Source organism: Opisthocomus hoazin, chromosome 10 (genome assembly GCF_030867145.1).
Source record: "Opisthocomus hoazin isolate bOpiHoa1 chromosome 10, bOpiHoa1.hap1, whole genome shotgun sequence".
Lineage (NCBI taxonomy): Eukaryota > Metazoa > Chordata > Aves > Opisthocomiformes > Opisthocomidae > Opisthocomus > Opisthocomus hoazin.
Genome location: NC_134423.1, coordinates 32,993,615 through 33,006,823, shown reverse-complemented (window position 1 = coordinate 33,006,823; position 13,209 = coordinate 32,993,615). Strand labels below are relative to the sequence as shown.

The 13,209-nt window shown below is 48.0% G+C and overlaps 1 protein-coding gene across 2 annotated transcripts in view; it reads left to right on the top strand.

Annotated features, from left to right (window-relative positions):
• Positions 1–13,209, top strand: part of MAP1A (microtubule associated protein 1A) — a 68,530-nt gene that overhangs the window by 29,173 nt on the left and 26,148 nt on the right. The window contains exon 1 of one of the 2 annotated variants that reach the window (XM_075432254.1): positions 1,646–1,737. The exons of the other annotated variant lie outside the window; for it this stretch is intronic. The gene's annotated coding sequence lies outside the window, so the exon portion shown is untranslated. Of the gene's footprint in view, positions 1–1,645; positions 1,738–13,209 lie in introns of those variants that run through there. 2 annotated transcript variants of the gene reach the window in all.

The window sequence follows — 13,209 nt, the reverse complement described above, 5'->3', positions numbered from 1 at the left end:
ATGGCCAAACTCGGAGGGTTGTCATGAGTGCCGCTGAGTCTAGTTGGAGGCCTGTAACTAGTGGTGTCCCCCAGGGGTCAGTACTGGGCCCAGTCTTGTTCAACTTCTTCGTCAATGACCTGGAAGAAGAGTTAGAGTGTACCCTCAGCAAGTTTGCTGATGACACAAAACTGGGAGGAGTGGTGGATACACCGGCAGGCTGTGCTGCCATTCAGCGAGACCTGGACAGGCTGGAGAGTTGGGCAGAGAGGAACCTGATGAAATTCAACAAGGGCAAGTGCAGGGTCCTGCACCTGGGGAGGAACAACCCCATGCACCATTACAGGCTTGGGGCGGACCTGCTGGAGAGCAGCTCTGCGGAGAGAGACCTGGGTGTCCTGGGGGACAACAGGTTGACCGTGAGCCAGCAGCGTGCCCTGGCTGCCAAGAAGGCCGACGGGATCCTGGGGTGCATTCAGAGGAGTGTGGCCAGCAGGTCGAGGGAGGTTCTCCTTCCCCTCTGCTCTGCCCTGGTGAGGCCCCGTCTGCAGTACTGTGTCCAGTTCTGGGCTCCCCAGTGCAAGAAAGATGAGGAGCTACTGGAGAGAGTCCAGCAGAGGGCTATGGGGATGATGAGGGGACTGGAGCATCTGTCCTACGAGGAAAGGCTGAGGGAGCTGGGCTTGTTCAGCCTGGAGAAGGCTGAGAGGCGACCTTATAAATATCTTAAGGGTGGGTGTCAGGAGGATGGGGCCAAGCTCTTCAGTGGTGCCCAGTGACAGGACAAGGGGCAACAGGAACAAACTGAAGCAGAGGAAGTTCCAGCTGAACATGAGGAAGAACTTCTTCACTCTGGGGGTAACGGAGCACTGGAACAGGCTGCCCAGGGAGGTTGTGGAGTCTTCCTCTCTGGAGATAATCAAGACCCGCCTGGATGCGGTCCTGTGCAGCCTGCTGTAGGTGACCCTGCTTTGGCAGGGGGTTTGGACTAGATGACCCACAGAGGTCCCTTCCAACCCCTGCGATTCTGTGATTCTGTGAAAACAGCGCTGGAAATAGGTCTTCAGAGGTCAGATTGCTGATGTTCTTGCATTGCTCATTCAAGTTCTGTTATCTGTTCAGTGGGATCTGAGATCACCATTGACACGTCCCTGTTCACTAGCAGCCAGACACTGTCTATGTCATACTAAGCACAGCTGGGCCCAGCCAGGCACTTTCACGCTGCTTTTCTTCAGCTGGAGGAGTTGCTCTGCAGCTGGAGCCAGGCATTGAGGTTCCAGTGCCCTGCTCGAGCACTGCTGTGAGGAGCAGCCTGGCTGTAGGGTGTTGGGAACAGATGTTGTGACAGCATGGGACCCCGTGTGTTTGCGGGAGTTTGTCCTGTTCCACGTATTTCGGAGTGCTGGGCAGAGGCCTGGTGGTGGCAGCCACCCAGGCTCTGCGTCAGCACCAGCCGGCCTCGGCACCGCGCGCAGCGCCGGGCGGGCTGCGGGGCACCGGGAGCAGCACCAGCCGGCCTTGGTGCGGGCGCGGCGCCGGGCGGGCTGCGGCACCGGGAGCGCGCCGGGCGTGCCCGTGTGGCTGCGGTAGGCCGCTGCAGGCGCGGCGGCGCGCAGAGGGTTAAGCAGCCCTGCGCACTGTGCGCCGTGCCGGGGGTGGACGCCCCGCCCCCAGGCGCGCTCCGCAGCCCGGGCTGTGCCTGCGCGTCGGCGGCTCTGCGGGCTCCGCCGGCGCGGCCACTCGCCCCGGGACAGGATGGTAGGTGCGCGTTCCCTTCCTACCCTGCCAGCCCGGCCCCAGGGCTCCGAGGCTTTGGGTGGGCGGCGGAGGGTGGTGGCGGCGGTCGGAAATTACAAGCCCCTGGTGCTGTTCGGGGAGCGGGGTGGGCGCGGGACCGAGACGGCCGGCGCTGGCTTTGTTCTTGCTCTGGTGCTGCGTGGTGCTTTGAAGAAAGCTGGTCGACCGGGGGAGGACAGGCCGTTCTGGGGAGGTGACTGTAAATTTGGGTACTTGGCAAGTGGCCTGAGCCCTGACCAGGCTCTCCTGCCCTCCTCTGTCTTGTCTCAGGGGCCGAGTTGTTGAGTCTGCTCTGCCCGCGCAGAGGAGCAGGTGAGGAAATTTTCCCGGAGCAGGCTGTAGCAGATGCGGTTTTCTTTCCTTGGAATTTGATGCTATTGGAGTGTGTGGGGGGGGTGACTGGCGGTTGAGGGGGAGAGGACTAGTGACAAGAGGGAAAGGTGGCTGCAGATGGAGCTGATTTTTTTTATGATCCGAGGACCTCGCCCCTTCTCAGCTGCTTGTGTCTTGAGTTTAGGAGCGGAGACCGCATTCCCTAGCTGCTCAGCTGTTTACTGCACATGTGTCATTAGCTCAAACACAGAGAAGATGTATGAAGATGGCTCTAGAGAAGATTCTGGAGAAGATATTCTGCCTGTCAGGGACTTAAGGGGTCCTGCGGCATTATGATTTACCCCAGTGTGGTCTTTCCTGAAGATGGTGTGCTACTGGAGAAGGGAGGAGGTGGGACAAGGCATCTCACAGACACTCCCTTTGGGCAAGCCGTGGTGAAAGCCAGTATTAGCGTCTGTATCGCTGTTCAGCTCAGTGCTGATGCTGGGACGAGGCTAATGCCAGTTAGGAGGGGGGAGGGTTGTTAAGGTGGACTGTCCTCCTGCTGATTAGATGGAAGAGATACAGGGCCCCTTTTGCAATTTCTCTCTCCTCTGGTGCTGCACACCCACACATGAGTAGTCTTGAAGTAGCTGAAGTCTGGCTTTGGGCTGCTCAACACTACGTTCTTCCACTACAGGAAGCCAAAAAGCATCCAAATGCGTCCAGTTAGTGGGGGATGAAAAAGGCAAGGTTCTTGTAAAATGCAGCCTTTCTAGGGCAGCAGAGGAGAGGAGATGTGGCCGGGCTTGGAGCTGATTTTCATCCTGGTAGGCCACAGGGAGGGATTTTGTGCTTTAGAAATGAAAATAGCAAAGTGCTTTCTTTTTGCTAGTAGTAGTCCTTTGTCATCCCTTACTCTGCTATATTTCCCATGTACCACAGAGGTATAAGGGGCCAGCTTCTCCCTTTATAATTAGTTCTGCTGCATCACCAAGAGTAGAGTGTGACGATGACACCTTTGCAGTCCACAGACACACGAGGTTCTATTTTCATAGGTTATCTGTGTTGCCACCAGCAAGCATCTTGTTAAAAGTGTTAAATCATCTGTATGCTAATACTAAAATGTGTTGAAGTATTTCAAAATAGGGCCTTTTATCTCCAGGGTCCAGAGCTAGAGCTGGAGCAGGGTTTGGCACAGTGTACAGTCCAGGGTACATGACCATCAGTATCTGTCAGATACTTCTGTTTTGGGTAAGAGGAAGCAGGAGGAGAGGCAAACCTCATTGACCAGGGTGGCAACGATGAAGAGAGGTCAGTAGTGATGCCAGCAAAAGCTTTCTTAATAGAGAAGAGAGGGGGCTGAGAGCAATCACACCCGGACTGTCAGTGGTGTAGGGAGGGGAAAAAGAAGGGAGCTGGATGCATTTATCACACAGTGAGCTTGGATGGGAGGAGCGTGGCTGCTGCACACTCACACACGCAGAAGCACACACTGCGGCAAATTCTGCAGCTGGTGCCTGCTGGCTTATGACTGCAGAAAAAACAAGCTCTGGTTTAAACTCTCTGATCTCAGAGGCGAGGCTGTTTCTATTCCAAGTAGCTCTGGTTCCACTGTGAAAAGCCCCTCAGGCTGGGCACTGTTCCAGAACGACAGGGATTTCTCTTTCTTCTGATGGGGCAGGGGACCTTTTGCTGTATAAGGTCAGTGCCCTCCCTGTTTCCTTTATGGCTTCATACTGGTTGGCTGCATCCAGATTGCATGTCTGTCCTTACACTTTCTCCAGCAAGTAGCTATCCTATCCAGGCCGGGAACCATTTTTTTCCTCCCCTCCTTTCCTTTCCTGCGGTCTGACAAGGCCAGACTGTCAGATCCTCTGCCTTTCTCGCATTCTGTAGACAGAGAGATGTGTAGCTTTGCAGTAGTTTCTTTCCTGATAAAACAATCCATGTACTGTCTTGTCTTTTTGCCACTCTTTGCCGTGTCTGTGTTGTTGACATACCCGAGTCATGTCCTGAGCACAGACATGGTGGGTATATGGATGATGGACTTGAGCACAGGAATATGGTGAGCAGTAGTCAACACAGGCTCTCTTTGGTGAGAGCAAGGAAGCCATGTGTACTTGAACAAGGGGTTCAATGTGTCCCATTCAAAGGAGCATGGCTGGACACCAGAGTAAGGGCAGAAGAGGGGTTCCTCAGCGTGAGCTTCTGTGGGACATGGTCTTGTGCTCTTTGTACATGTTCATACACAGACCATCCTAGGTAACTCCTGGGATAGGGATCCAGCAATATATCTCTGTAATAGGTGTCTGAGTATAGAGATCCTAGTGGGTGCTACTTCTGGCCACTTGGTTAACACAGCCAAGAGTTCTATGTGCAGTATCACAGGCTTTCCACTACTAATCAATGGGTAGAAGGATGAGACCTCAGGGCCTTGAAGGGAGATTCTATAGGAGGCCAAACAAGATGAGATTGTCTGATTAGCATACAGGGACCTGACAGTAGTAACTAGCTGAACATGAAGGGTGTATCTGCTAGCCTGTGAAGTGTTCATTAGGCAAAAGTACCAGGGGAAGAAAGGGAGGTGATAGATACTATCCGTCAGGCCAGTAACTGTGTATGGGAGGAAGAGTAGGTTATGTGTAGGTGAATGCTTAGAAATTATAGTGGTGAGAATTTACTGAGATGGAAAAAGAGGATTTATTTTTCTTTCCCCTCAAAAATCCTGAATTAGCTACAGGACCATGTCTTTCTAGACTCCAGCACAAGCCTTGAAGCTGTTGACAGCAAAGACTAGAGAAAGTATTGGGCTAATTTGGTTCTAACATCTCACTTTGTATTAGTTTTTTCTGCATCCCCTTAGAGGTGCTTGGTTGAGTAGTATGAATTCCTCTTACAAATACACGTTTTGTGTTTGTCTGGAGAAAAATTTCCCTTCTGCTGAAGCATTAAAAGTAACAAGTTTCTGCCAGCTTTTTGAAAACTGATGGGGCAGCAGGGCGATCTGAATCGGTGCCTTCCCTGGGGCAGTACGCATTGTTTGCCCTGCCATCTGGGCAGTCACCATTTAGGCAGCAGCCATCAGATAGCGCACTTCTGTCTCTGAGCATTCTACCGCTTGGCAGGTTGGAAGTTACAACTGATGAGAAGAACGGAGGATATTGCAGTGGGCTGCAGGGAACATGGAGGGAACTATGATTGTTGCAGGGTGGACATGCAGAAAGCAGTCTTCGTTAATTCCATACCTTGCTGTGAGTAAGGTCTGTGGCTTGTTTTCACCTTTGATTCACACTAAAGAAACAGAAATAAATTTCTTCATGTGCTGACTGGTGACTATAGTTCATTAATTCTCTTGTGCCTTCCTTGCCGGGATCTCAGAAGTTGGTACTAATGGAACTGATTGGTTGTGTATCCAGCTCTTCGGGAAATCTCTGTCCTTCTGAGGCTATATTCGTAGATGAACTTGAGCATTGGTGTCGTTGGCCAGCAAGTTCTTAGTTCTCCTGAGACAAGCGTTTAAGTCTTGCTGGACCGATCTCTCAAATGTATAGAATAGTACTGGGTTGGATTTTTTTTTTTAATGGGGAATGCATTTTTCATTCACTTCTACCTTTCTGAAAAGCATGAACATCCTAGTTTCTGTGTTTTGAAAGAAATGAGGCAGCCCTTTCTTTGCTTTTGAAAATAAAGGCTTGGATATTTCCTCTAAAAGGACAAAGGTTGAGAATCTCAAATGGAAAGAGGCATGTAAGTCATAGAGGGGGTAGGATTTAATATGCACATCTATTATCAGTATGTCCTACTGATTGACTTCTGTGTCTCTTTGCACGTACTACTGTCTTTCATGAGCCTTCTTGTGAAGCACCGAAGTCTCTGGCAATTTACTAGAACCTGCCTCAGGGCTCTGGGTTCACAGTTCAACCAGGTATGTAGGGTTCTTTGTGTCTCTGGCATTCTGCAAAATAAGAAAGCTTTTGTAAAATTGTACTAACTTTTGAGATCCTGGACCATAAGGTGCAACAGAGAGAGAACTCGTCTATAGTCACCAGTCAGGCACATGGAAATCTATCTCCTTGTCTTTAGTGTGAAACAAAGGTGCAAACAAAGCACAGAGTTTAGGCACAGCAAGACAGTTTTAAACCCCTCCTATGTGAAAGGCTGAGCCTCTTCTGATTCCACGTGGAGTCAGCTAAATGTCTCAGGCAGTAGTGGCTTAATCAACGATTGTTATTGAATATGTTCATAGAATACCTGACCTGAAACCCTGTAGCTGTTTTAAGGTTGGAAAGTGAAGTCCATTCCTGCCTCTGGCATACTGGCCGTGGTAAGAAAATAGAAATACCAGCTGGCAAGACATAAGCAGCACAAGCTGTAGCCTTGGCTCTTACCTGGAAACTTGTCCAGAAGCTGCATGGTACCACTGCATAGGTGGGCTGGCATTTGCTAGTTCTGGTAGCGTATATTTTGGTAGTCTTGAGGTAAGTCCTTTTGGCTGTTTCCAGTGAAAAGATGAAGGCTGTGAAAGCTTAGTGCTGTTTTTCACAACATGCTGTAACTACAAATAGATTGTACTAAAAAAGCATGGCAGCATAACTGGCAGGTCTGGATCATTTGTTTCCTCTGTTGCCTTTCAAGTTAAGAGATTAAGTTAATAGCTTCTGCACTTGCTGTAGTTAACCTTATTTCACTGGGATCCAACCACCTCGCCTGTGCCACTCTCTGTTAAGCTCCAGTGCCAAATTCTAAAATAATTAAGGAGAAAACTGGAAGGAAAAGGCCTGTAGTAGCTTTCTTTTGAATGCTGCCTGAGGAATGTCAGTCTGTCATCAGGCACTCAGGGTGCTAATAGCTATCTTAGAGGAGAAGTGGGCAAGAAGCCAGTGATTTACCTTCTGGTTGGCTAGATTTATGTTCTGAAAAGCTTCTTAATATGGTTTAAGAGGTGTAAGCTGCAGTGCTTGGACAGACATGTGAACACTGCCCAGGTCATAGAAGAAGTAAATGGCTTCAATCAAATATGACTTCTTTCCATGGTAGGAAAACATTGGATAGGGTGGTTCTCTGTGGCTTTGATCTGTGTGGCATCTTTTTGAAGAACCAGCTTGCAGGCTGATAGGTATGAGAACAATAATGCGTTTTGGCCTAGTTCCTGGCTGCTAGATCTGCGTGGGAGTTTTAATTGTTATGGGGTTTCTTGCTTGCTGTTGGTCCATATTCAAAGGCAAAGACAATTGTCAAGGAAGAGGGAGGCATGGGAGTGTGGAAGGGTTCTGTGCCTCGATGGCTCTGAAGGAGCTGAACAAGTGAGAGGCCCTGAGACAAAAGTATTCGTGGTGGCAAAGGCCTCTTCCAGTTTGTTTTATTCTCCCAAGTCAGTCAGTTCAGTCCCTGATCCCACTGTGCAATCTGCAAGCTGAAAGAGACCTGGCTAGACTGGGTAGCATTAAGAATCAGGGGTCCTGTTATGAAGTGCGACTTTGGTGAGCTCAGTGCAAGGCAAACTGATGAGAGGCAGTGGCCAAGTTGACTTGTCACCAGTATAGAGAGAAGATGTCCCTACTCTGCTAGAAACCTCCTTGGCTTCTCTCAGATGCCACTCTTTTCAGTGCGGAGCAGAGAAGGGCTGCATTTGCTAGCGGAAGGGAGAGAACACCCTGAAGTTGTGCACTTCGAAATAACGTTCTATATCCTGTTTATTGTCACTGTATTCCATGCTGTAAATCAAATCCCAGGAATCCACACCATGCAGAGAATCTGTCAAGTGGCAACTAGGTCCAAGAGTCCAAAGTCAAAACGCAGCAGAGAAAGATGTTGGCAGAGGACAGCTGCTTTTTCTCAAGGGCTGGCAGAATACAGTCCTTCTGTGCTTTACCACCCAAGCCACACAGAGTCCACAGCTGGTTTAATATCTGTATCTTAAATGGAGATGACATTCAGCAGGTCATCTTCGAAACAAGCAGGTGAGACAGAAGAAAAGCTACTTAGAATAAGACTGTTAATGGTAGGGAATAGAAAGGAGGTTTGAGGAGTCTAAACAGATGCTAGATATTAGAGGCAGGAGCCTCTTACCAGAAATCTGGCATCTCAATAGGCAAACAGGAGGAAATCTCAGAATTATTTCCTTATTTGTGACAGCCATCCCCTCCTTGATACAACTAAGTTATCTCTGCCTCAGGCAGCTTGCTCACACATTTCATATTGATCAGTTGTCAAACAAATAAAAAAAATCAGAGCAAGAAATAGGACGGATCACGAGCTGTACCTCCAAGTCAGTCAGAATCAGCATTACCCAGATGCTTCGAAACTGGGAGAAACGTGCAGTTTTCTTGGATCTGTGCTGTGTTCTGGTTGTAAGAACATGTATCCTGTGATGCATATTTTTATTAAAATTAAGAAATCAGCTTGAGTCAGCAAAGCTGCTGAAGGGAACAGAATCTCTGGTGACCAATTCTGCAGCTGGCAAACCAGATAGAAGTGCTCATCTTATCCATTAACGCAGCTCAGTGGTGGTGTAACTTCCAGTTGAGGGGCATTTAATGAACACTTAGGAACAGTAACTTCTGGAAGTAGATACAGCTGTTTCCAGAGTGAGCATCTCTGTCTTCAGTTAGTGGTTCTAAAATGGCTGAGCTATCAAATTGCTCTTTAGCATAAAAGTGAGACAGTATGTACAATTAGGAAGCAATGAGATGGTTGCTATGGTTGACACAGTGTAGAAATAGAAGTTGCCTGGGAGAGGAGCTGTAGATGGCATGAAAATATCACAGGGAGGAGGGAAGATAGGAAGACACAGGCAAATGGTTAGGAGGAGTATCTCCTGGGATGTGGCAAGTGCCCACAAACTCCCATACCTTAAAGAATATTTCACCTCCTTCTTTTGCCCTGCTGCTGATTCACTTTTGTACTAATTCCCCAGGAGGCGGTCAGTCATTTTGCGGAGCCTTTTCTCAGCTTAAAGCATGATCAGTTCTCCTGACATGCAGTAACAGTACGGTAAGGTAAATTGTGAAATATCTCCAGCTAAATCCACAAAAGGAAAACTGTACAGACCTTCAGACACTTCAACCCTTTCCATCCTGACAGACTCGGCAATGGTTCTGGAAACCAGGCCTTGTTGTTCTTCACCCCAGACCATTCTGTGTTCCTCCTGCTTTGTGTAGGTCTCTGTACCACACATTACTGTGTTTGACAGTAATTAATTTAATCTGTTGTGCTTTCCCATATTCTTTAAAATCTGTTGCTGTCTGGTCCTCCCAGAGGTGGTAGTCTTTTGACCCAGATGACTGGTTACTGTTGTGTTTTTCCTTTCTCTGTCCTGCCTAATGTGGTTCTCAATTAATTTCACTCTCTGACTCTGCTCCTGTTGAGAAACTTCGCTCCTTCTTGGAGTTGTCTTGCTGATGCTGTCTGCTTTCTGTACCTTTTTACATGAAGTTACCTGCTTGCAGAGTTCTGCAGCTTCTAAGGCTTTGTCTCTGAGCTGTTCCAAAGTTAGTGCTTATTCTGTCCCAAATCGGCTGCTCACTTCTTGCCTGGTCTTGGCACTTTATGGCTCCTTTTACATGGTGAGAGTTAGGTGGTACCAGTGTTTCCTGGAAGTGTATCTGTGACCAGTTGTCCTTTTTGTCCTCCTGAAGACAACTGAGTAGATGCTCTGGCTGGAAATTGCATCTGAAGCCCTTGGAGGAGTACAGAATGTATCACCAGCTCTGCTCTGGCTCACCTAATGCTCTTGCGCGTGCTGCATCCTTTTCCACTCGATCCTCCGTGGGCTGCACTGCCAAGCCTCCTGCCATGGTTGGGTAGAATGCCTGTCGCCCTCTTCTCCATGTACAGAGCCACACATCAGGAAACCGTTGAACGCTGAGGGGGCTTTAGTGCATCTGGTGGTGTATCCCTGAGTGGGTACTCTTCTACCCTCTTCCCAGCTCCAGTCTAACTGGAATATGGGTAATAGTGGTATATATACCATGTGTACCCAAAATTCCCATCAGTCTGTGGCTGGGATGTTAGCTAAAGCTAAAACCAGTACCTGGAGATTTCCCTTATTGACAGGCTGAAGTCAGTGTGGGTGTGCTTTCAGATCCACAGTCCCTAGGGGATGTTTTGGTTCATAGAGATGTTTGAATTATCTTCATTCTCTCTGCACACTGCTTGGTGTTTTCCTGTCCTTTGTAAGTGTCTATTCAGTTCCTCCCGATAAGACGTCTCCTATTGCACATTCACATGGCTTTTTTGTGGTGGTGCCATGATTTTGACCATATAACTGAGTATCCCAATACAAAAAATCATCACACGCTACTTCGAAACTTCCATAAAAAATAAAGCCTCATACATACAATAACACTTTCCTGCTCAGATGCTGTTGGCTGCTTCTTTTTTAGGTGCAGTTTAAAATCCTTATTTTATGTCTTGTGTGGTTTCATCTGTGACCTGTTCCGTGATGGCTTTTATGCTCCCTTCCATTGCTCCACAGGACAGCACATAGCTCTGCCCTAGCCTTCCCTTACAAGGAGGACTCAGTGCTTTGCTACAGCTTCTTGCCTCTCAATTTTCAGCTGATTTTCATATTCCCACTAAAAATATGTTTTCCCTTTGCTAGTATACAGTGACTTTTCTCTTTCTTTAGCTAAATCACTAAAGAAAATCCTAAAAAGATAACTCTTTAGATTTGGCCACTGATAAATAAATACTTATTTATCTATTTCTATAGAGTGTTTGAAGACCTAAAAATAGAAAGTATATGAAATAAATCTTTACTGTAGACTGTTTCAGACCATGAGAGGCAGAGCACTTGCTGGTGGACGACAAAGCACTGTCTGAAGCCAATTCCTCAACATTCTCAGCTGTTGAATCACACTAGAAATCTGAAACTACAGCACTTTCCTAATAATGTTTTTATTATAATAAGTAGTTACTGTAGCTGTCACACGTTGTGAACACAAGTTGGGGGAGGAGGCTGTGGGACAGCCTTTTCGGCTGCAATTGCCCAGTGAGCTGGCTGTGCCCTTTGCTCTGCTCATCTCTGGAAAAGAAACAAAGAGCTGGATGTGCCCAGAATGGCTGGAATCACTGCGTCTCTTCCGGCACCTGAATCCAACAGTTAGGCACTGGTTTGCACTGCAGCCTCCCACCTAGCAGTCAAAATACCTCTTAGTCTGTTCTGGGCCGTTTACACCAAGCTCCAGCTGTAGTCCTCACCTAGTGTTTCTCCACTTACCTTGCCTGAAAGTCTCATCTCCTCTGACACAACGCTGCCATTAAAAGGTAAGGAGCAACAGAGTGGGAAATGACCTGTCATTCAGGTGAACAGACCCAAGCACGTCCACTGGGGTGTTAGAGATTGCGTTTGAATTCCTGAGCTGGAAGCAACACGCATATTTAGGACTGCACCAAAGCAGAGATGCCTCCCTAACCACGGGGCACTGCCAGTCCAGGGGCGTTCTTTGTGCCCCCTGTTGAGATAGCTGTGGTTTGCATAATTAAGTAACTATTCCTTAGAGTTGTTGGGGGAGGGAGCGAAGACACTCATTATACAGTGTGATGTTTGGGACAGAGATGTGTGAAGATCCCATTCACATCTCAGTGCTAGTGGGTCTTTCAGCTGCATGCAGAAGAGACAAGCTTCAGCCAGAGGGGTTGAGAGCGATCCTGCTCTGTCTCTGGCAGGACAGGAGACAGAGGTCACCCATCTCATGAGAGAAAGTGCCAGTGAGCAGGCCACTGTGCCACCTTCTTTTGGGTTCTCTGTTGTCCTCTGAGGAGCCGGTGACTGGATTGTGGCCTCCAGCTTTCCACGCAGACTGCAAGGGAGGAGCTGCAGGTGAGAATCTCTCGTCTTAAGAGTGCAGAAGTGATGGCATAGTGTTGGGGCCCAGTTTTTGTTTCTCAGTGGTGGCCTCTGTAGCTGCTCAGCTGGTTGTTCCCTGTGGAGTCCCTGCCAGGGGTTGGAAGCCTCGACTCGGGGTGGCAAGAGCTCCAGGGGTGGCAAGAGCTCCAGCAGGCGAGCCTCCCAAGTCCCATCCCAGGAGAGCCGCTCTGAAATGCGCGCTTCCAGTTTCCTTAACAGTCCTTTAAGGCAGACCAGGATTGGGATGTAAACAGCACGTTCATCATAGTCATGGACGGTAAGAGACTGGAACATGTTTTGGATAGTCAAGATGAGTGAAAAAAGAATCCCAAGAGCCCAGAGAGCAAAGTGGTCATGGCAAGTCTTTCTTTCTATGCCATCACTTCTGCACTCTCTGCACAAAGAGATTTGAACTGAGGAAGTGCAGTGACCTTATCATATCTTCTCATTCAAAAAATTTGCTGAACCCCATACAGCCGTTGTTGTCTGAAGGAAGAAAAAAAATAATAACCGGGACTGTAGGATTCTGTGCAGATAAATAACTAAAGTATCCTGAAAAGAATTTTCTCAAAGTATTTAGGGAAAAGAAAGAGAAGTAAAAATAACTGATTGCTGCAAGTTTAAGAAAAAAATCTTTAATTGCTTTTATCAATAATTTTGGCCGTTATTTCACTCTAACAAAGATGTTCTGTTGTAGTCTAAAAGCCTTAATATTTTGCTTTAAAATAAATTTTTTTAAGGACAGTGCATTATTAAACTAATTTACTGTTGCAGCCAACATAAGCACTACATCAGCTTTGGAATCTAATTTACAGCCTGTGCAAACTAGTTGAGACTGGGTCATCCTCTCTCTCTCTCTTCTGACGAACTGGCCAAGCTGCTCGCCTTGTGTCTGGGTGATCTGGTTTGGAAGCAGGCTGTAACTCAGAATGTGATGGTGGCTGTCTGCTACACAGCCCAGCTCCCAGAAGTGGAGACAGCCTGCTTCCCTTGGCTAGGGCAGGGGCTGATGCTAGCATGTTCTAGACTCCTGTCTATCCTCTAAAGGTCAAGTCAGGGCGAGACATAGCTGTTTGCTTTCCATGCTGTGTTTGTAGCAGCAGCAACTACTGCTGCTTGCACAGGACCAGCCCTGTACAGGTGCTCTGCTTAAGGCAGCTGCCTCCCTCTGCCAAGAGAAGGAAATGACGGTTTTCTTTAAAATTGAATTTGCCCAGAATCTTTCCTTTCTAGAACCCACCACAAATGCCCATACACAGTTCAGAAAT